This window comes from Triturus cristatus, chromosome 7, assembly GCF_964204655.1.
Source record: "Triturus cristatus chromosome 7, aTriCri1.1, whole genome shotgun sequence".
Taxonomy (NCBI): domain Eukaryota; kingdom Metazoa; phylum Chordata; class Amphibia; order Caudata; family Salamandridae; genus Triturus; species Triturus cristatus.
In genome coordinates, this window is record NC_140590.1 from 165,675,520 (window position 1) to 165,698,996 (window position 23,477).

Consider the following 23,477-nt stretch of genomic DNA (forward strand, 5'->3'; position numbering starts at 1 on the left):
CCCCGACCGGCTCCGGTAAGAAGATTTCGATGTTCAAAGACACCCCTGCACCCGAAGCCCCTGGACCTTGGTGAGCTGTACCGATGGTGCTGCTACGACCCCCTACATCCCAGCTTACCTCTGCTGTCATTGGTCTTCCTCCTGCAACCTCTGGTGCCACGCCTGAGCCTCTTTGCCGTCAGGAAAATCCTCTTTGAAAAGCACTAGGCATCTGATGTTGAATTTGCACCCTGCATCCAGCCGCCCCTATGCCGCTGGTGGTGTATGCTTGGTGCTGCATTGTGGCCCCCGTGCTTGTGCTTACTCCCCCAAAGCTTGGCCCCTGTAACTAATTTACTTACCTGGAAGCAGTGTGGCTCCTGGCACCCCCTGTCTCCATTGGAAATCATTGGGTCGAACTCCGATTTTGACCTCTGCACCCAGCCGCCCGTTTGCCGCTGGTGGTGTAGTCTTGGTACTTACCTGACCCCTGGCCCTTGCTGACTTTTGGCTCAGAAGACTGGAATTGTAAGTTGGATACTCACCTGGTTAAACACATTATTGTTTCCCCCATAGGCTAACATTGGACAGTGTGAAAAAGTTCCTAAGTGTTGATTATTGAAAGTGAAAAGTATTTTTAATTAAAAATGTACTTACCTTATTAAAAAGACCTGGGTCTAAAAATAAAGTGCAAACAAATTATAATTTTATAAAATTGGTCTGGATCTCCTTCTTGAGTCGTGTGTCCTTAATTGATCATGTGCATACAATAAATGTTTTACACTCCTCTGTGTTAGGCATAAGGCTGCTAGCCCACACTACCACTAATAGAGCACTTTGGGTTTTGCATTGAGCCCTGTTCACTTTTGGGGAAAACCTGGACTATGTGCATGGTATTACCACCTAGTGACAATATCATATACAGAGCCAGATTCTTACAACGTGCCAGTGAAAGGTTTCCTCATCTGATGGGGAAAAGTGTTGCAGATATCAAGGTTTTGATTACACCGATAACAAAAATGAGAAACAGTGATTCCAGACTTACCAGCAGTTCAGGGCGAGCTTTAGAGGTGCTTGTACCCTCCCACCGTGGAAAGATGGGATTTCTTTGCTCAGCCACAGCCACGGCTAGTCACAATAAATGCCGGCAGGAGAGGAAATGGGACCATGCTCGAAGTGGAGATGAAACGAAGAATGCGGTCCCCGTGGAAACAGTCAGACATTGAATTGGTAAGAATTGGTGGAAAGTGTACAAGTCCTGAAGCAGTTTGTAAATCTTCTGAAGGGATCGGTGATTTTGACTTGGTTAGACCCTATGACAGCAAACACCTGTATCAACTGGCAGGGGAATCTTGTAGAAAGCTAGCATGACTGGTGGGGGGATCCGATTTGCTACATATAGTCATTAGTTCCTGGACATTGTGTTTTCCCCATCTCCGGGCAATTGTTCATCACAAACATTTGAAAGTTCTGCTGATGTCTGATCCTCCTCCTGGGCTCGGAGGAAGAATTTGGGGCTCCTAAATTCTGCTTCTGTTTTTCACAACCAGGGATGTGAGGGTCAGATCCCTTGACTCGGCCAAGATGGTCCTTCACATCTACTCCTCTTCCTCTCATTCGCCTCTAGCAGAGCATCAGGAGGAAGAGTGTACGAGTATTACTAAAGAGAATGTCCTGGCTCTTGGCACCTTCTCCACTTAGCAGACATCCAAGAAAGGCTGCTTCAATGTTCTCCCTCTTCTCTGAAGTTCTCTCCCAGTGGCTTTAAGAGGTCCACTCTCTTCAATTTCCAGCAACTCTTTCAAGGCTCTAGGTCATAAGAATCTTGGGTTGACCAGCGCCGTAATGTGCAAAGGGCAGTGAGAGTGTTCTCAAAATCCTATGTCCACTACAAGGGTCCTTAGAAGTAACGGTGTTTGGAGAGAGAGAGATGTACGGTCTTGGGTACCCCGAGGGAACCATCATTTTTTAGTTCTAGCAACATGGGGTCCATGATGGCATTAGTCCGGTCTACCCTGTGGGTACAGTGGCCAAGATTCCAAGCATTTTGGAAGCTTTGGCTAAGCCTAAAGGGGATTGGGCCGGTGGGCCCTCTGTCCTTCAATTGTCAGGACAACATCAAGTCCTTAAATTCAAGCCTTGGGCGTTCGCTAGCCTTAGAGTGAGTCCCAGCGTAACCCAAGTCTTACCCCAAAGAAGTAACACTGAATGTACTTTTCTCGTAGTAATACCAATTCCCAGGAGAAAATGGCTACCTGGGGCACTGATTAGGGGTTCAAAATGCTCCCAATTTTCACGCTTGGTGAAGGTTGCAAAGTTTCCTGGTTTTCCTTCGCAAATCTTTCCTCTTCCTTACTATTTTAGTGAGTTAATTTTCACAGCAATAGGAACACATCCAAGCCAAAGACTAATAAAGTGTGATGCAGGGTACTTGTGTATTTGCATCATAATGACAAGCTGGAAAATATTTTACAGAGCTGTATAGAGACAACTTCTTTACTGAAAAGAATTATTAACTTTGAAAACTTTGGGCAGGGCCACTGGAATTATGCAGTAGGGGAGGAGCAAATGAAGTGGTAGGGTTGAGTAACTTATGCGGCAAGAAAATGCAACTTATTTGACAGCATACAACAAATTTTCTAGTAGTATTACTTCATTATGTTGTCATTTTTATGTTCGTTAACACTGGATGGCCATTAGTCGTACCTCATTAGTGCCAGTTTAACACCCATATATAACTATAAACTACAGAAAGGTGGCTAGGGAACCTTTGCAAAGGGCCTTCCACTCTGTGGCAACATGTGTTGCGTTATTACCACCTTTTGAATTATTTAAGCTAGAAACCATTTTTTTTTTTGTTAAAATCTGGAAATTATGCGGCAGATGATGAATTATGTAGCAAATCTATAATTATGCAAAAATTGCCACAGCTGCACAATCGCATAATTCCAATGCCCCTGATTACAGGTCAAATGTACTAAATGTCTAGTGCCACAAAGTGATCGGAAATTTTGCACAAACTTTGTCTGGCCAGTCTTTAATTTTACGATGCAATATATGTATTAATAGGTCAAATTGCAGAATCCTCAGTTGCAGGAGTTTTCAGACTGACCTGTCTGATCAGTATTAATTGGTCAGGTTGCTATTTGGAACCCTTTGGGATTGGCTACAAAAACATAGACGTGGGTCTGCAAAGAACAAAACACCACATCCCTGTGTTTGTATTTCCAAATAAGGAACTTTTTTTAAACCAGAAATTGATTTTGCTTTAAAGAATAAAGGTTTGCAGGTTACAAAAACATCTGGGCGAGCAGGCAGTAATCCCTTGGACCACTACCTACTCCTGCTGAGGCTGTTTACCCCAAAGAGTAGGAGATGTCACAAAGGATACATTCCCCTTTGGAATCAATTACCAGCTCCTTTGAGATGTCTGTAACTGATCATGGTTGGCAACCACAATTGTGGATGCAGACCATTCATACATACCATTCCAAATTAAAATCAGGAGGGACTGCCACTTGCACACACATTCCTAAGTGCGATTCAAATGGGTCGGGAAATACATTTTGCGAGTACGCAATACGTTTCTGACTTGTACGTTACTTACACACCAAAAAACCATTTGGCAGTTACAAATCCCCTGGTTTCGTGATTCACAGTGTTTGCAATCACTAAAGGACTTTGTACATATGGTCCACTCTCTTTAGGAGACCATTTTTTAGAGCTGAATAATTAAATATGCAAAATAATTTGCCACAAAGTCACAATTTTATGAGGCTGTCCAGGAAAAAGGTTTTGCAACTAGGTTAACTAGGACTTCCATAGTCCTTTGCAAAATTGCAAACTTCTCTCAGTGTTTGCCGGTCCCTCGCTACTAGTGCAGCGCTCCCATCTTACGGTAAGACGCTAACCTCCCCAGAGGAAAGGCTTCTCCATATTTGGGGTTTGTGCTGAAATCCGTGCAGGCTGACTTCCTCTTTGCAAATTTCACTCCTGTGTGGTAAGAACGTAAACCAGCAGGGTTGCCCTCAGCACATGGGCATGCAGTGGCATCTGTGGATACAGGCAGAGAGCTGGTCACCCAGATCCAGGGCAGGTTTAGAACCAAAACGACCACCCACTTCTCTTCCCCCCTCACAACTCCTACCCCATCCCCACAGAAGATGCTATTGGCAGAAAAGTCTGGACTGCTGACGGTCATTACTTTAAAACATAAATACTCTTTCTTGTCTTTCTAGCATTTATTTAGCGCTTATCAGCCCCCACATGAGTAGTAAGCACTATATAAATGCAATTAGAAATCAAGACAATCTGCGATTTCTGCCTTGCCTGCTTGGAAGCCGTGGAAGGTAGCAGAGACTGCCTTTCAAGTGCAGGTGCGTCTCACATACCAGCGTTAATTGGCCAGCATGTTCTCCCTTCAAAATAATGGTGATCAGTGAAGCACACTACCTTGCACAATTGGAACCCCACTGTGGGGTTTTTAGGTCTCGCCTGAGCCAGCGCATTTAGTAAGCGGGTTTTGGAAGTGCTACCCAGAGGCAGCCGGCCACCAGCTTGCTGTTACGTGCACAAGCGCGCGCAGCCGCCAGCTTTCAGCGCCCGAGGCGCCATCTGGACCCTGATTACTTTCACTTTTGCCGCTCGCGTGTTTGCCGTCGCGCGCGTGCACCCCTGCTCTCATTTTCCTTCTCTCTCCTTGTTGTCCTCTTTTTCTTTTCCCCCCTACACCCCATTTCCGACCAGTATCTGTCTCTTCCTTAATTTACACCTCTCTCGCACCTCCATTGTGCTTTCTCTTTTCGAGTTTGACTCTCCGTAGCTTTCACCGCCTTCCGATGTCTGGAGTTTCCACGTCACATTAATACTCGTGATCTACTCCCTCAGAGTCCTGCATGGGTAATCCCCGTTCAGAACAGGAATTTTGGCAAAAATGAGTCTATTGAATACTTTTTCTTCCCCGCATTAATGTTAAAAATGTGACATGAATTTGTCTGTATCTCCTGTTCTCCTCCAGCACTGTAACCCCTTAAAGATGTCATGGTACTCCACAAGTCGCTACCATCTCCCGACACTACAGGGTGCAAATCAATTCCAATCAGATTTGCGGCGAAGATCTTTCTACTTCAGAGGAAAAACAACAAAAACAAGCATTGGCATAGCCAATAGGTCTCGCTTTTGGGACCTTATAAGTATTTAGTTATGCAGCACAATATCCTTGGTGCAACAACATCAAGTGTTGCATGGCTAACACTTATAAGGTCCCAAAGGCGAGACCTATTGGCTATGCCAATGCTTGTTGTCCTAGACCTTGTGCATCACCTGTGACCCCCATCGCCTCCTTTGAGGACATTGCAGCAGCAAGATAGGCTGAGAAAAGAAATGTTTATTCCAGAAGTCTCTTCTCCAGCCATACTTCGCCCAGGCTTTTCCTGGGACAGACCCCCACGCAGCTTCAGCCTGGGATGCGGAACAGGACGGGGGAGGGGAATAGGGGGCTAAAGCCCTTTCAGCCCAATGGGTGTTATGCCCCTGACTCTTAACCTGAGCTTTTTTTCAAATCTCTTTTCATGTTGCTCCTCTCGCTCTATCTTTTGTCACTGTTTTTCCTTGCAGGGGCGGCCTTAGGCATGTGCAAGCTATGCACCTGCACAGGGCCACCAAACCCCAGGGGCCACCACGAGGAATCGGATACAATACATATTCGTGGCGGCCCCTGGCAGGGATTTGGCGCATGAACGACTGAGGCGTGCTAAATCCAATGTGATGCACGCTGAATGGTTGTTCTTATACTCTTTTCCTTTCTAACCCAGTCTCGTCTTTGTGTGGGGTCGGCCTTGTTTCGGGCTCTTCTGGTAGGTCTTGTGCTTGTTTAGAACTTTTTTTCTAGGAGAATCGAGCTTGTTTTAATAGTCCAGATCTGGCACCTCCGGAGGCTCGCATGCGCGCGCATGCGCAGTGCCCGCGAGTCCTGCAGCGAAGGGGTTACAGAAGCACCACGCATCACTGGCGGCAGGAGGGGTGGCAGAACCCGTGCCCGGCGTGCAGCGAGCAGCACCGAGACCGGCCGAGGCCATGTACCGGCGCGCCTAGAGACCCTGGGCAAGAAAGGCCGCCTTGCAGAGGATAGCATGCCAGTGTGCAACCTTTGGTGCCAGCTGCGAGGTGAGCAGCCCGAGGGTCAGGGCATGGGGAGGGGGAGTGAGGAGGTCAGCGTGTGCCACTGCAGAGTGAACCCGAGGGAAGGTGAGCCATTGGACGAGGGTGTGGGGAGCCCTGGGGAGGAGGGCAGATCAGGCGTAGGAATGTATCCCAGCCCGTGGGGGTGAGGAGCCGGGGGCGTGGGGAAGGTTGGGTGAGGATGTTATTGTAGATGGTGTGTGCTTTGGGTCTGGGTGGAGGTAAGCCATGTGAGGTGGCGAGCTGGAGGTATTCTGGTGGTCATGGGAAGGGAGGGCATGATGAATCGTGAGAAAGAGCCTCTCTCTCATGATTCATCTCTGAGAGGGCGCGGGTCGGAGAGGTGGTCACCGTGCGCTTGGGGTAGGGAGTGGTACAGATCGGCGCTGTATGTTGAGGGAAGAGTGAGTCAGGAGTGCAGGGGCGGTGTTTACTTGTGGCTGAGGGGAGGCATGGTGACTTTTGGAGGTGTAACTTGGGAGGCACGGTCGTATTGGGGGGAAGAGGAGAGCAGGGTACGAGGTGTTAGACGTAATGTTAAGGATTCATTAAAATGATTACAATTACTTATCAACAATCATGAAAACAGAGTATGAAGCTGATACTTGTGATCTAATGAGTGGATCTGCCTGCACAAATCTTTTAAAACATCGAGTGTTCGAATGTACTTGGCATTTGGTTATGTCTGTTTATATGGTGTTGAGGCAGACATGAAATGCAAGCACCTATGGATGGACGCCTGGAATAGGATGGCAGTGCCTACCCATGTTAACTCAATCTATTGCCCTTTTGCAGAGACCTTGGTAGGAGACTGGCTTCTTGATCATTTCTTTAATTACATTCCAGTGCTTGTCATGTGACTAGCAGAGAAAACTAGTTTAACTAGTCCTCAGTTTGCAATTGGTGAAGCAGCCTTCTCTGTCCATACTAGGGGCATAGTTACCATTGGTTCAGCAAGTACAGTGGTACTGAGACCCAAAATCCTGAGGGGCCCATTGAACCCTGATAATTGCTATATTTTACTTCCTGAGCAGCAACCAAAGGGGCCATTTTCCTTGCTTATGCCACGGCCCAGTGGGTCGTTGGTACGCTGTGCTAGTGATTCGTACGTCTGCTTGAAAGTTGTCTCCTGACTGGATGTTCCTTGCACATTAATTTTGCTTCAGTGAACCTCTAGTGCCTTTTCATAGCCTTAGGACTCACTGTAATTAATCCTTGTTTAATAGGTGCTCTGAAAGCGAGCAGAACTGGTTGCTGGAATATGGCACTATACAAGAAACCTTAATTAAATATATTGTATTTTGTCTTTTGACAATGTGGTAAAGTGGACGAGTCTTTGGTTACCTGTAGGCTGTCTTCAGGATCAGTTAGTGACGTACTGAGACAGGTCTCTGTGTGCCATGATTTCAAGGTAGCTTACTCTCTTCCTGCTAAGGTCACTTCCCAAATAGATCATGAACTATTCTCCAGGCTCTACTGTTCTCAGTGGACTGAGAAAACAGACCTTGTATGCCAAGTCACATGATCTACCCTATAGTTTTATAACACTCTTCAAATAAACCTTCCATATGTGGCTAGTCCTCATAATGTGTCATACATGTAGTGGGAAGGGTAATTACTATCAATCAGTCAGGGTTTGTAAAGCTCAGCTGCTTCACACATAAGGGTCTCGAGGCGGTGTGGGATTCATGCTGCTGGATCATGCTGCTTGTTGGTTGAACAGCGAGGTCTTGTGGTCCTTCCTGAACTGCTGGAGCGATAGTGAGGCTCTGAGGTGCAGGGGGAGGGTTTTCAGGTCTTCACTGCTAGGTGGGAGAAGTAGCGGCCTCCACTGTTTTATCAGCGGCTGCATTGGGTGGCTGCTAGGGATATGGTTCTGGAACATATTTTCCTGGTAGGTTGGTGGAAATTCACTCGTTCATTAAGGTATGCTGGTCCTTCATTGTGTAGTCCAGGGAAGACATGGCTTGGCAGTTCGGGCTGGACTGTTCCCATGAGGCACAGGGTCAAGGCTGATTTGCATACGGCTGGGTTCAAACTGGAATGGCATGGTGAGCAAAAAAACGATGGATTTAGGCCCAGATCTCTGTACTGGGGTGAATGTATGACATTGTTCTGCATTCTGTCCCTCAACTGTTGTTTTTGCAAGAAAATAAAAATGACACATCAAAATCTTTCAGCAGCCGCCACTGCTGATTGTCTTCTTTTTTTCCCTACCCACTGCTAGCCTCGCCCGCTGCATTGCAAGCAAAATGAAGAGAATTAGAGTACACAAATCTGGTTATTCGAAACGAAAGAGAAAGGTGGCTCAGCAGGCTTTCGTAGTGTCACAGGAAGGCGCAATCCTGAACTTTATCACCCAAGGGAAACCTAAAGATGGAGAATCCTCTGGCCAGAGTACTGCTGATGCACTAGGTAAAACAGGCGCTGACGACCATAAAGAAGAACAAAAAAATGATGATATCCATGAGCAGAATGATACTCATGAGCAGACCAATGAAAATGAACAAGGTGACTCTGAAATTGATACAAACATGCAGCAATTACCAACTCAGGATGAGGATTTTTACAAAAGACCCTCAGACAGAGAAACGGAAACATCATTCATCGGTCCATCAACATCTGGCATTCTGAAGGAGGTTCAGAGTTTACAGACGGATGATGCTGGTATTGAAAAGGAAGCCAAAGAGCAAGACCATGTAACAGACCCGTGTTCTGAATATGATTTATGTGATTGGAGGGATCCTACTTTGTGGCAGAACTCTCTTACGGACGCGCAACGTGTTTTTCTTGTTGAAAGGGGTCCCTCCAGAGACCCAGATTCTAAAACAAAGTATCCAAGTGATGAGCACTCAAAAAGTAAACGTCGTTTTTCTGTTACCATGTTACTGGTCATCTAACGCCTTTTCTGGAAGTTTTATTAAAACACCTTCCTGAGCTCCGCCCCGCCCCGCCCGGACCCCCTCTTCCGGGGCCCCCTACCTGCGCTCCCTGCACAGGGCCACCATGAGCCTAGAGCCGCCCCTGTTCCTTGTCTCTCAGTCTGAGTCTACCTCTCTCTGCCTTCACCTCTCTCTAATTCACCTTTTTTTTTGCACTACCTCTCTCACTCTACCTTGCCCCTTTGAGTGCTGTAATGCCCTGCCTCTTTTTACATTTCCTTCTCCCTATCTCGCGCTTTCTACCTCACTCTAAAACCTTACCCATTTCTCTGCCTCTCTTTCTCTACCTAGATCGTCTTCTTTCTACCTCTCCTCGTCTTTCCTTCTGGCTACTTCACCTTTTTTTATTTACTTTACTCCTCCCCCAGACTCATTTATCCTTCTACATCATCTCTATGTATACCCCCTCTGCTTCTACGTCACTTCTCTCCCTATGCTGTTCTCCTTATGTCCCCGCACGTCTCTTGTATTCTGCTCCGTTCCATTTCTCTTACTCAGCAGTGTCAAAGGGAACTAGTGTGAGAAGTGCAAACATATAAAGAGGGGAAAATGTACACGACAGGGGAAGATACATTTGGAGAATCGTATTAGATTTTTACCAGTTGAAAACCCACAGAGCAGAGCTTTGATTGTAACTGTTGCAGCAAGAATCCATTAGAGATTTGTGATTACAAATATTCAGCAATTAAAGCTACAATTTCAAGTGCTATGTGCACACCTCATATTTTAACACAATACCCTAGCCCACTGAAGCTCTAAGAAGTCACCCTTAGCGTGCTTTTCCTAAGATGGGAGTAACACGCAGGTTAGACTCTGAATTCCAATCAAAATGTTGTTGCCAGTAAAAAAAAATCCACATTGAAACTCAAAAAGAACTGGCTTTATCAATGCTTGTTCAAGCTTTATTTGGTAGCTCTGGACTGGTGGGCAGCAGGCTTGAGCTTCTGAAGGGATTTTTTTGTAAAAGCTTTATTTTTCCATTTTACGATAAAAACACGGTGGTGTACAGGTGCGGGTAGTGGGTCCGCATGAACTCAAGATCTAGTGGGAAACATTGATAGAATGCAGTCAGCCAGCTCCATGTGCCAATATTCACATATATATGGGCTTCTGAAGGTTAAATATTGCTTGGCATCACAAGGGCTAGAATGCGCCAAAACGGGGTAATACATTTATAGATTCTCCAAAGAGGGGGAACCAAATTATATCTTGCCCAGGGCCAAACACATCCTTAAGATGTCCCTGGCTGTGGATGCCTCATGGTGGTGAGGTTGAAGGTTAGGTCGTAAGGAGTTCCTTGAAACGGAGAGGAACCCAGCCAGATACGTACCTCATCGGACACTACGCTCCCCTCCCCCCCCACACACGCCCATTCACCGCCATCTGCAGCAACTCACCGTCTCTGAATCTACAGTGGGTCACGTGACACGGCCTCCATTCCCACTACTTGCCCCATCAGCATCTCTGCCAGGCGCTGCAGTGACCCCTGGAATCTAGGGTCACGGGGGGAGGACACCAGTGTGATGGGAAACAACCGACTCATGCCTGGAATCTGAGGAGGCGGCATGCCGGGGGTGCTGAGGTGTGAGAGCGGGCTGTCAGGGGGCCGGCACTGAGATAACATGGCAGCCTCGAGTACGGGCCCTCGGATAAACCTCACCGGCGTGACAGACGAGACCAGGGCCGCTGTCAACGCGATAACATGCCACAGCAGCGGCGCCTCCTCCAATCACCCCCTCCCCCCCCCTGCTGCGTCCTTCTTATATACAAGGACATATGTTGTATGTGCGCACACAAACATACGTGACCTAACGCCACACACGTGAGTCAGTATTTGAGGCTCCTGCCTCCCAGCTGCAGAACGTGCTTTACTGAGGCTCGTTAAGGCAGGTGGGGTTTTGGGCAGTATAACGCAGTGTATGCAGCAGAAAAAGTAAACGCCATTAGACTCCATAAAACTACTGCCTGGAACCGAAAACCCGCACTGTCTGAACCAACTGGGAGATGGAATTCTCTCTACAACAGTTGAAAATGTGTCTCAAACCCCCCTGCCAGCCAACGGTAGAACGGAGCCCATTTCTGCCGTTCAACTGGACTTTCACCAGTGAAAGGCCTTCCTACGTTAAGTCTGTCTGTCTGGTGCCTAATGTCTCCTCACTTTTCACCAGAAAGTCTGAGATTTGAACCGAATCGAACCGTCCACACACGCACACACACATTGAAATGCATTGTATTTATGTAGCGCTTCAGACCTCTGATATGCATGCGACTCTGTGGGAGCGCTACAGATGGAAGCGGACCACAGTGATCACGGTGTCAGTGATATAATAGTGAATCCTGAACACGTTACCGCGTGATAATCGAGCCATTTTATCTTGTGCTAAAAACATAACCCCTTCCAATGAAGTGTCCTGTGATATCCTGTTTATACCCATTTACTATGTCCACCGGAGAAGCGCCTAGAGATGAAGGGTGCTACAGTTGGAGGTGTAGACTTGGACCAGCTATAGTATATGGTCTGGGGTCCACACAAGCATGGGAGGGGAGCAACCCCTAGAAACAGTAAATTACGCATGCGTATCCACACGCTTTGAGAATGCCCAAGACTACACATGTCCTGATGAAGGGTAAAACAATTCACAAGAGCGACTGAAACAGTATGGAACATGAACAAAAGGGTGGTCTGCCTGGGAATCTGGGGAGGCCAACCCCTATCACGGTATAAGCTTATACAGTGTAATATTCCATTGGCCACAAGGGATGTGGTGCGACTCTGGGGCAGTGGAGCGGAGCCTTCAGTGTCACAATGGACTAGAAACATGGGGGTTTATTTATAAGGCCCTTGCGCCACCGGTGCATCTCTTTTTGTGATGCTCCGGTGGCACATTAGCCTGCTCCATATTTGCCAGGCAGTACTGAGCCACTTTTTTGGCTTAATACAGCCTTGAAAATATTGTTTCCTTTAACACAGTTTTCTGCATTAAAGGGGCATGCGCTGGGTGTTGCTGGGGGCGTTCCCAGTAACATCCATGAATTTTTGACACTGCCCCAGATTTACGAGAAATCGTAATTCTGAGAAATCGTAACTCTGAGGCAGCGGCAAAAATGTACGTCTCCTGGGGAGGTGTAAGGGAGCCACAACGAGGAGAAATATCTTTATTTCTGCTCGTTTTTGCTTTTACTATGTCTGCCGCGCTCTGCAACACACATAGAAAGAGGAAAAAGCCTCTTGTGATTGTTTTTGTGCAGGAAGGTGCTTCTTTCTGTACAAAAATAATCATCCTGCAATGCATGCACCCTTGCACCATGGTGCAAAAGGTGCCTGCGTTGATGCACGGCACCCATTGTGCACCAGCGCAGGGGAACAGGACAGGCATGCGCCGTATCTTTTAGATACAGCATATTCCTACTCTTTTCTTTTTCCAAAGTGCAGCACACCAGGAAGGCCTGCGGCGCTGCCCTACGGCAAACACTCATCAATGAGGCGCATGGACTGGTGCATGCAAGCGGAAGTCGTGTACAAAGCAAGAAGATGGCCAAGAAATATGACAAATTATGAGGACCATGAAGAGACCCCACGGGTCAGGACGAACCGAAAGAAGAACCACGTCATGATGAGATAGGGACAGAATAGCTCAGGTTAATGTGTACTCTGCATATGTTGAGCTTGTTGCTCTGGACAGATCATAGACACGTGTGGAAGAGGCACCAAAAGAAAGAAGTCTTACCCCACAGCTCCTGCAAAGCCCAACCTTTAGGAGTAGGAGGAGAGGTGCCAAGGATCCTTCAATGTCACCCCTTTCCCCCCTCCTTGTTAGACTAACATGGGTGCAGGAGATTTAGAATTAAGAGACAAAATAAAATCCTTTGTAAGTAAATGAAAGTATAGAGCATCTTTAATGTTATAGGCAGTCACGGAGGGCAACATGAGTGAGGCAAGCAGGTGATTAAAAGTAAAAAAAAGAGGAGTTGGCCTAACGGCTAGGGCGGTCGACCTCGAATCTGGGGATCTGGGTTCGAGTCTCGACAATGACGCTGAACATCCTGTGATTCTGGGCAAATCACTTAATCTCCCCGTGCCTAATACAAATGAATGTGTCCTCATGTAACGCAACTGGTGCTATGTAAAGCGCTCTGGTACCCAATTCGGGTCAAGTTCGCCCTATATAAAACTCTGTAAAATTATTATTTTCTTTTAAAAACCTAGCAAACTATGGGATGATATCAGTACAAAAAAATAGATAGAGCAGGGAGGAGGATTCCCTGGTGGGACACCAGTAAAAAAGGGAAATGGGGCTGAGAGAGCTGTGCAAAGAAGAAAATAGCCTGACCAGGGCATATAACTGTCACAGTGGACTGCAGTGATGGGATAACTGAAGATAAAAGACCCTTAATTGAGAGAAACTGTTGCACAAAGAAAATGAGACCCCAACAAAAGAAGCCGTGCCAGAGAAGTAGCAGTGAGACAGAGGAAACGAGAGCTGAGATAGCTGTAACTATGGGACACAGCTGTGCAAAGAAGAACATGCTGCTCAGAGTTGGTGACCAGGAAAGACGCCAGTTGACCGAAAAATAACTGTCTTGAAACAGTATTTATTGAGAGAGACTGCTGTGCAGAAGAAAAAAAGCAGTTCAGCAGTTTGAGAACCCCCCCACCTCAATGAATCAGCAGTGCTCAGCACAATACTAAGTACATATGTGGAGCAAGGGCCTGTTCCTGGTTTTATTTGTTATGGTGTTTTGTAAAGTACACATTGTTACATTATGATGACTTTGAAGCCGTTTCCAGAGTAGAGTAAAGGTGTTTTTTTCAGATTCTGATGCATTCCTAGCTGCTGCAGCATATTCTAAGGGTTGTGCCCTACGGTACCAGTGGCAAGCTTCTTCACCATGGAGTGCACCGAAAACTGAAGGTCGTCTGAGGGCTACACATGTGATCGCATCATATTAAAAACTGCCTGATCTGATGAAAGAAAAGACATAGCATGAAATTGTAATGCCTACGTGATTTCAATCCGGGCACTGATCAAACGATCACTTGAATGAATTCAAAGAGAGCAGGCTGGGCAGTGAGCCTCGGATCCTCTCTGTGGTGACAGCACCCCACTACCCTTTGCACTGAAACATATACAGCGGTAAAACATATGTCAATCAACTGGACTGCCGGCTCCTGTAATCAACACTGGTGTTCCTAGTCTTTTAAAAAATGTATGTTTTTCCTACATCGTACTGTAAAGAAATAGATGCTTTGAATTACTATTGTGGCTTCGTGGAGTAGTGCTGCAGACATGGCTATCATTTGTTTTGGTGTGAAGTAATTTAGGACTCCTTCTTCTAGGACCTCCTTTCTGGCAACCCTCTAAATTTGCCCAGCTGAAGCTAGCCCATCCTCTTCTAATTTGTTGACTTTTGATCTAATTGGAATTCTACGCCCTTGCATCATGACTTATGCAGAGCGGACCCACCACTCCTTCGGCACTGTCTCTTTAGTCCAGTGCAGAATCCCATTCCTAGTCCAACGTCGCTTTGCAACCCAGGTGCCCCGAAAATATAATGCGGCGCCGTCTGCATCAAGCGTAGTATCCTCCATAAAGCGGGAGAAGCAAAGAAGTGAGCGGGAAGAAGGAATGGGCAGAATGCAGATTCAAAGCATATCAGATTGTATGGCAATGTTCAAAGAAAATGTGTACCAGATAGGGAATCACACATGTATTTGTGAAATACACATTCATCCAAGGGTTTGTTGGTGCTATATTACAAATGCTTATTACCCAACTCAATGGTAAACATACTCTGGTCACTTTTATTTTCCTAGGGTCTTATTTTTAATAGCAGCTTAGATTTACTGCTACTCTCATTCAGCAATCCTGGTATTGCTAACTGTCTTTTCAGTATTGGTTTTATGTGATTGGTTTTCATGAAGTGCTGGTAGTGACCGCTGCTGCACGCCTGCCAGACAGGAACTGCGATTATTAAGAGCAATTTGGAGAAATCACTTCTGAGTACAAGAACCGGAGAGCAGCCTTCAAATGTGCTCACAGGGAACAATGTAATATCTTAACTTTTTCGACAAAGTTGGTTTTTCAATTTACCTTGAAAATGTAGGTAGGGAAATGTCCCTCCTAGAAGTGGAGAACAGCATGTCTCAGATGTAATTTATTTTAGGGTGGTAATTTTGCACCGCACTCATTTTTTTTCAGACCGGCATTTCCTTACCGTCCAAATTAAATTAAGCTGAACATCCCACTAATATAAGCAAGGGCTTTTGCAGTAGCGACTCCTTTTAAAAACAAGCATGTAAATAAAACAGCTTGTGCTTTTAATATAAAAATTGTTGTAGCCGCACAAACATGTTCCTTATTTTCACACTTGCAGGGTGTGTAAATCTTGTGTCTGCTATTGCAGTCTCAAAAACAGTTGTTACTATTTTTTCTTCTGAGAATGGTGAGAGTGGGGCGAGTGGCACCTTTAACTATCCAAAGTGAGGAAGAAAAATATCACCCTTTCTCTATTTCATTAGCCAGCCATCAAGAGCACTTCTGTCAGCAGGAGATTCCTTTGTTTGGTGCACTCCTGAAGGCCCCCGCGCGGTGAACATGTCACTGTGCATGGCCGCCCAGGGGTGCCGCTTAGAGGGAACATAGGTCCAAGCTACTATTGCACGGTGTGCAAAATAATGACTGAGTGGTGTGCGGCCTGAGCAATTACCAGTGGCTGAGATTACTTCAAGCATTCCATCCATCACTTTTTGTATACTTTAGTGTATCTTAAATAGGAGGGGTGTGGCCGAACGTGGGTCCCATGCCCACTGTGTCACTGGAACTAAGCTACATCCGGCTGATGGACCCATAGCAAGGATTCGACCAGTCTGTTGCTGGTGCTTTAGTTCAGGAAGTCCCTGGCCTGTCATTGTGGGCGTGACTGTTCCTACTGGAGCAGGGTCAAGACTGATTTGCATACAGCTGTATCCAAACTGAGGTGGCGTGGTGTGCAAAATAAGGATGGACTGGGATGCGCCCCGAGTAATTAGCAGTGGCTGAGATTAATTCAAGCATTCCACCCATCACGTTTTTGTATACTTTAGTAAGACCCCGATTCAGGCAGCAGTCTCCTGGTTTTCTAGCCAAAAGTGTCTCTATTTTAGTTTAAACCCAATGTAAAATCGCCTCCACTTAAATGCAAGTTGAAGCAGAAATTAAATTCTCAATTCTTTTCTTCATGTTTCTCTTCCATTCTTAAACGCAGGCATGTGTGCTGCAGAAGGCGCCATGTAGCGCTGTTAAATATGTGGTTCATGCAGCTTCTCCCTGCCCTGTATTGATTGGCAGCAGCCGTGCCCTGGAACATGAATCCGCCGAAGACTGTGGGATGTCAGAAAAGATTCACATGAAAGGAGTCTGAAGACAGAGCCATCATCTGCTCGACGGGCTGCAGGAGCAGCAGTTGCTGCGGTTATCAGGGCGATGCTTTCAACGTCGGCCCTCTCTGGCAGCTGTCTGCAGAGCTTGGACAGGGCACATTCCCAGAGATGACATGAATGCCCACTGCCAGAATTGGAAAAGACACAGCATGAGAGACAGGCTGCCAAGGCGTGTCCACCGCAGTTTGATGTAGGAAGAAAGACAATGGCCGGAGAGGAGAGAGAGAAGAGAGGAGGAGGAGGGGGGAGGGAAGGAGAAGAGACGAGAGAGACGAGAGGAGAGGAGAGGAGAGGGGAGGGGAGAGGGAGAGAGGAGAGGAGAGAGAGGAGGGGGAAGGAGAAGACAGGAAGAGACGACAGGAGGAATAAGGGGAAGGGAGGAGAAGAAAGGAGAGGAGAGAGAGAAGAGGAGGGGAGGGGAGGAGAAGAGAGAGGAGAGGAAAGGGGAGGGGCGGGAGAAGGAGAGGGAGAGGGAGAGGAGAGAGGAGCAGAGGAGATATGGGGAGGAGAGGAGAGAGACGAGAGAAGAGGATGGGAGAGGAGGGGAAAGAAGAGTAGGAGAGGAGAGAGGAGAGCGGGAAGGGAGGGGAGGGGCATCCTAGGGTCCCAGCCTCATCCCAGTGAAACCAAACACAGCAGTCCAGCACACTGCAGAGCAACTGTTGCCTGCGCTAACCAAATTCATAATAAAACACTTGTTATGGTTTCAGAGTTACCCTTTATCAGATCAACATAACACAGCTGCCCTCTGTCCACCACTAGTGCTTCTTGAGATGGAAACACCAGATATGGAACTGGCTGAAACAAACCTGGAAGTTTGCAGCAGTAAAACACATAAGGGCCATGGATTAGTCAGATGAACACACTCATAAACACAAACAAAGGTTCAGCAGAGTGCCTGCATTCGGCCCAAGGACACGATACCAGAGGAACTGGACAGTTGCCTTCATCAGAAAAAAAAAACAATGTCTACTTATAAGTGTCACCCTAGATTACATACACGCACACGTGTGCGCACATTCACACACACACACAAACACACACACATACAAGCCCACTTGGACCAGCTCAGAATGTGACCTTCAGTTGGTATTTATGGCCCCTTCTGTTAGGTTGTGATCAAGCATCTAACATGTCATTTATGTCTCACTGTACCAGTATTTCATGCCCAAAGGGGGATGAGCTTCTCTTTATTGCACCCGCTGTACAGTATGAAGCATGCCACGTACCTAAAGCAACTTGAATATCAAGGCACAACTGTAAGAGATGTAGATGCTCTCCTTGGAATCACAGAAACATTGCATCACCGTCTGGATAATGGTGAAACTGTGGCACTCATATTGCTTGATTTGAGTGCTGCTTTTGACACGGTATCTCACACCGTGTTACTGAAAGCTTTACAATCAATGGGTGTTGTCGGCTCGGCACAATTGGCTTACTGATTTTCTGGCGGATCGTACATTCCAGGTCTTCTCTCCGTCAGCCAGTTCTAAGACCCATTCTTCATCTCACGGAGTACCACAGGGCTCCATTCTCAGCCCGCTATTGTTTAATGTTTATGTCAGGCCTTTGGCGATGATCGCCGAAGACGCTGGGTTGTCTATTTTCTCCTACGCCGATGACACCCTCTCCACTGAAGGGGCGTCTAAGCCATCATCTCTCCAGTTGGGGCTGCGGAATATTGCATGTTGGATGCAAGCCAACTTGCTTAAACTCCAAGGCGAAAAGACGGAAGTGCTAATTTTGGGGAAGAATAAAGATCTCTGGGGCCCCCAGCACTGGCCTCCCGAAATGGGTGCGTTTCCCCAACCTGCACGCCAGGTCCCAACTTAGGTGTTATCATTGATGACCAGCTTTGAATGAAGCAACAAGGTGTTAAGGTCGCCTCAACCTGCTTCACCATCCTAAAATGGCTCAAAAGAATTCTTTGGATGCTGCCCGGTCCCACTCAAAGAACTGTGGTCCAGGCTCTTGTTACTTCTAGGCTGGACTATGGCAACGTCCTGTATCTAGGAGCCAATAAGGATGTGACACGTAAACTTCAGGTGGTACAGAACTCGGCTGCCAGGTTGCTCTGCCAGGTTCCTAGAATGGCTTCCATCTCAGGCTCCCTCCGTGACCTTCACTGGCTCAGGGTGGAGAACCGCATTAAATTCAAAGCCCTGAGTCATATGTACAAAATCAAATCTGGCACTGCACCTGAGTGCCTTAGTCCACCCTTACCGCCCATCGCGCCTTCTTCGTTCCTCCACTCAGGCTAAATTTTCGGTTCCCAGGACCAGACTGTCACGAATGGGCAGTCGGTCTTTTTCTTGTATGGGCCCCTCTTTGTGGAATTCTCTCCCCTTGTCACTTCCTAACGAAACCATCTATGCAAATTTCCGAAAGTGTTTAAAACGTGGTTATTCAATCAATAGTTCCTTTTCTACTCCGTTCGTGTCAGGCGGCACTGGGAAACCTCTGGGCAGCTGTGCGCCTTATAAAATTAAATAACAATAACAATGCTTTCCTCAGCTGTTATTGTTTAATTAAACTTAAACTGCTCCTGAATTCCAAGCATCGCTGTTCTCCTTTTTGAAAGTCAGAACCTGCGTACAACACCTGTAATAACGATCACCTGCGGAGCCATCACAGCATAAACACATCCCAATCCCTAAAAATCAGTTACGGAAGTTGTCACTAGGGACTACAGGCATCAAATAAGCACTGGCACACAAATCTATCTCAGCTGAAAAGCAGACAGGAGGACTGGGCCAACGTCAGTAGATAGCTATACCCAATGCTTCAGTGGATAACAGGCATAGGCGGTGAAAGTAGGGGTGGGGTGCTAAAACACCCCCACAAAATAACCATGCTGGAGTTCAGACAGTGAATGAGCAATAAAGATGCCCTTAGATTCTGTTTTTATTATGTCATATTTGCTGCACCTTCAAAGGCAAAGGTCAAATCTGTCAACCTGTGTCTTCTGACAAATCCCTGCTTAGTTAGAAATTGTGTTTACTTTTATTTCTCGGTGTTGGAAGGTGGGTTATTGGTAGGGGCAAATGTCGGTCTGCCACTAGCAATAAGGCCACCAACACATAATAGGACCCAGCATAGGTCTTAGAAAATTATTCCTATGCTCAACCCTTGGTAACGTGGCTGCGAGCAGACAGGCTTAACTTCAAAGACAGGTATGTAAAGCATTCAAAAACACCATTTCAGTAAATAATTAAGACACAACACAAAATAAAAATCCAACACCAATTTATAAAAATATGTAATATTTTTATCTTTTAAATGACACCAAAACGAAAAAAATCCACTGTAGGGAACCAGAGTTATGAATTTTTAAAGATTAGTCACTTTCTAGTGCTTAGAAACCAACAGTGCCCCTTTTAGTCATTTTGCTTTCTCTGACAGGGACACACCTTTAGAAACCGTTCTGAAGAATATCTCACCACTGTGTAGCCTTCTTCAGCAGGCTAGGTCCAGTTAGAACTCCTTCCTGAAGTTCTGCTTGCGGGTTCCAAAGTATCCAACACACAGTCCAAGGTTCTGGAATCTCCAAGAGGGTCCTTGAAAGTGTGAAACTTCAATCCCGCAATCCACTTGAACAAAACCCTTTCAAATCCACTGGCACTACAGGCTGGGGATTCTTTGTGGGGATGTCCAGGTGAGCTCTGTTAACCTGTAGCTTGCAGGGAGTCTACTTCTTAGTCCTTTTGTAGCAAGGTAATCCACAGGGCTGCAGTTTTCAGATGGCGCAGTTTTCAGAGGTCAGGCCTTAGAAGTCTTTGCACAGCAGCACTTCGCAGCAGGGCACGTCTTGCTTCAAGTAAGTTTCAAGCAGCAGATCTGGCGGGCTCTGCCCCTCTCAGATACTTAGTCACAATTCTCTGGGTCAAGCCACAGGTCACTTCTGACCAATGAAAGCAGGGTAACTTCTCATAGTTATGACCACATCCGGCAGAGTGTGGCATTATGTTGTCCCAGAATGCATCTTTCTTCCAAATCCATAATGGCTGATTTTCCAGCAAGGAGGTAAGAGCTGGCTAAACACACCCCCTGGGATGGCTTATTTCCCTGGACTCTCCCCCTACCATCTGCACATACCTTCCTTAAGCCTAGCCCTGACTCTGGGTCAAGAGTGTCAAATTGAAACTGAAACCCAGGCCTCCCCTCTGCCTTTGAAGAGCATAGTTTACGACTCCAACTCCTGGCCTGGCATACCTAGCACACTGCCCTCCCAGTAGAGTGGTTCTTTATCACCTCTTCCAAGCAGCCTGGCTAATCCACTTATTTCTGACCAATCGGGGCAGACCACTGGAAGGCTGAATTGGGACTACAAACAAGAAAGTCTTATAACTTCTTGTACACATTAGCAGAAATTCAACAATATAATATTGTTGGATTTACTACTACCATTCTGGGAAGTCTTTGAATGGTCCGGCTAGTCCTCTCCTATCAATATTTATTAATCTTTAACTTCCTACCATGTTAACCTATGGGCCATGGGGTTTGCAATGGGGAAAATGACTTGGGTCAGTTTTCTAGCACCATGGCTTATAAAAACATATTTTATAAGTATTTCCCTAATCTCTACAGGACCCCCACCCCCTGTGCAACTAAGGGAGACTTTAGGGGTTCTGAATCTGCAGAAATATTGCAGATCTTTCTTAACCAGGTTTTCTAGCATCAAAGTCGAATTTGAGCAGCTCTTTACTTTTTAAAAGCAGTCCTGGCAACCAGGGCTGGTTTTAAACTGACCCCAGGCTTCAGCAGAGCACACATGCAAGTGCAGAAAAGCTGCTGGCCTCTAAACTGCCATGCCCCAGGATACTGGGGACCTCTAGGTAGTTTCAATCCCCTGCCATATTATAAAAATCTAATGTGTTCCTTTCAGCTTGGCACTGGCCCTGGGCCTGGTTAGACAGAGCCCAGGGTCAGTCAGAGTCAGTTACCACCAGTTCCAGTCAGTAAAAAGTTGGGGGGTGACTTTGCAACATAGCCCCCCCCAAACGAAAGGTGATGGGTTACTAACCTACACCCTGGTAGTCCTCATCAGCTAAGTGGAAAAACCTGGAAAGTCCATCTGCATTGGCATGGGCAACCCCAGGTCTGTGTTCCACTGTAAAGTCCATTCCCTGTAGGGAAATGGACCACCTTAACAGCTTGGGATTCTCCCCTCTCATCTGCATGAGCCACCTGAGAGGTCTGTGGTCAGTTTGAACACGAAAGTGAGTCCCAAACAAATAGGGTCTGAACTTTTTCAGTGACCACACCACAGCAAAAGCCTCTCTCTCAATGGCACTCCACCTCTGCTCTCTGGGAAGAAGCCTCCTACTAATAAAGGCAACTGGCTGATCAAGTCCCCCTTCATTTAGCTGTGACAACACTGCCCCAATCCCTTGCTCTGAAGCATCTGTCTGAACTACAAACTCTTTTGTATAGTCAGGGGCCAGTAACACTGGTGCTGAACACATAGCAGCTTTCAGAGTGTCAAAAGCCTTCTGACACTCTGGGGTCCAAATCACCTTTTTGGGCCTCTTTTTAGAAGTCAGTTCTGTTAGGGGCCCCACAATGGTCCCGTAATTTTTAACAAACCTTCTATAGTACCCTGTCAGTCCAAGGAATGCCCTGACCTGAGTCTGGGTAACAGGAGCTGTCCAATCCAAAATAGTTTGGATTTTAGCTTGGAGAGGCTGTACATGGCCCCCACCTACCAGGTGGCCCAGGTACACCACAGAACTCTGCCCTATTTGGCACTTGCTTGCCTTAATAGTCAGGCCTGCTTGCTGCATGGCCTGAAGCACTTCCCTTAGGTGATTTAAGTGATCCCCCCAGGTAGAACTGTATACAGCTATATCATCCAGGTAAGCTGCACTGAACTGTTCCAACCCAGACAAGACCCTGTTCACCAACCTTTGGAAGGTGGCAGGTGCATTCTTTAATCCAAAGGGCATTACCTTGAACTGATAATGTCCTTCTGGTGTGGAGAATGCTGACCTCTCCTTTGCTCCATCAGTGAGGGCAATCTGCCAGTAACCTGAAGTCAAATCAAAAGTACTCAGATACTTAGCAGCCCCTAACCTATCAATGAGCTCATCAGCTCTAGGTATAGGGTGAGTGTCAGTCTTTGTGACTGCATTCAAACCTCTGTAGTCCACACAGAACCTTAACTCCTTGGGTCCCCCCTGGGGATTAGGTTTAGGTACCAGCACCACTGGACTGGCCCATGGACTGTCAGACGGTTCAATTACCCCCAGTTCCAGCATCTTAGCAACCTCAGCTTTAATGCTGGCTCTGACATGGTCAGACAACCTGTACAGTTTATTTTTGACAGGTAGGCTGTCACCAGTGTCAATGTGGTGCACACACCACTCAGTGATGCCTGGGGTCAAAGAGAACAGGCCAGCAAACTGCTCCAGTACCTGCTTACAGTCTCTGTGCTGCTGGTCTGTCAATTTGGGAGAGAGTACAACTCCCTCCACTGACCCATCTTGCACATTAATGGAGAGGAGGTCGGGCACAGGCTCGGTTTCCTCCTCCACACCCTCATCAGTGACCAGTAACATGGTCATGTCTGCCCTGTCATGGTGGGGTTTCGTTTCAATCTATTCACATGCAGGACCCTGTGAGGGTTCCTGGGGGTGACAAGGTCAACCAAATAGGTAACCTCACCCTTCTTTTCTAAGATTGGATAGGGCCCACTCCACTTGTCATGGAGGGCCCTGGGAGCCACAGGCTCCAACACCCACACCAACTGTCCTGGAGTATACTCAGGCATAGTAGCCTTTTGATCATACCAGTGCTTCATGAGCTCCTGGCTGGCCTCCAGTTTCCTGTTTGCCTTGTACATGTACTCTGCCATTCTAGATCTCAGGCCTAGCACATAATCAAGCACATTGTCCTTTGCTTCCTTAAGAGGCTTCTCTAAAGACTCTCTTAGCAGGCTCAGTGGCCCCCTCACAGGG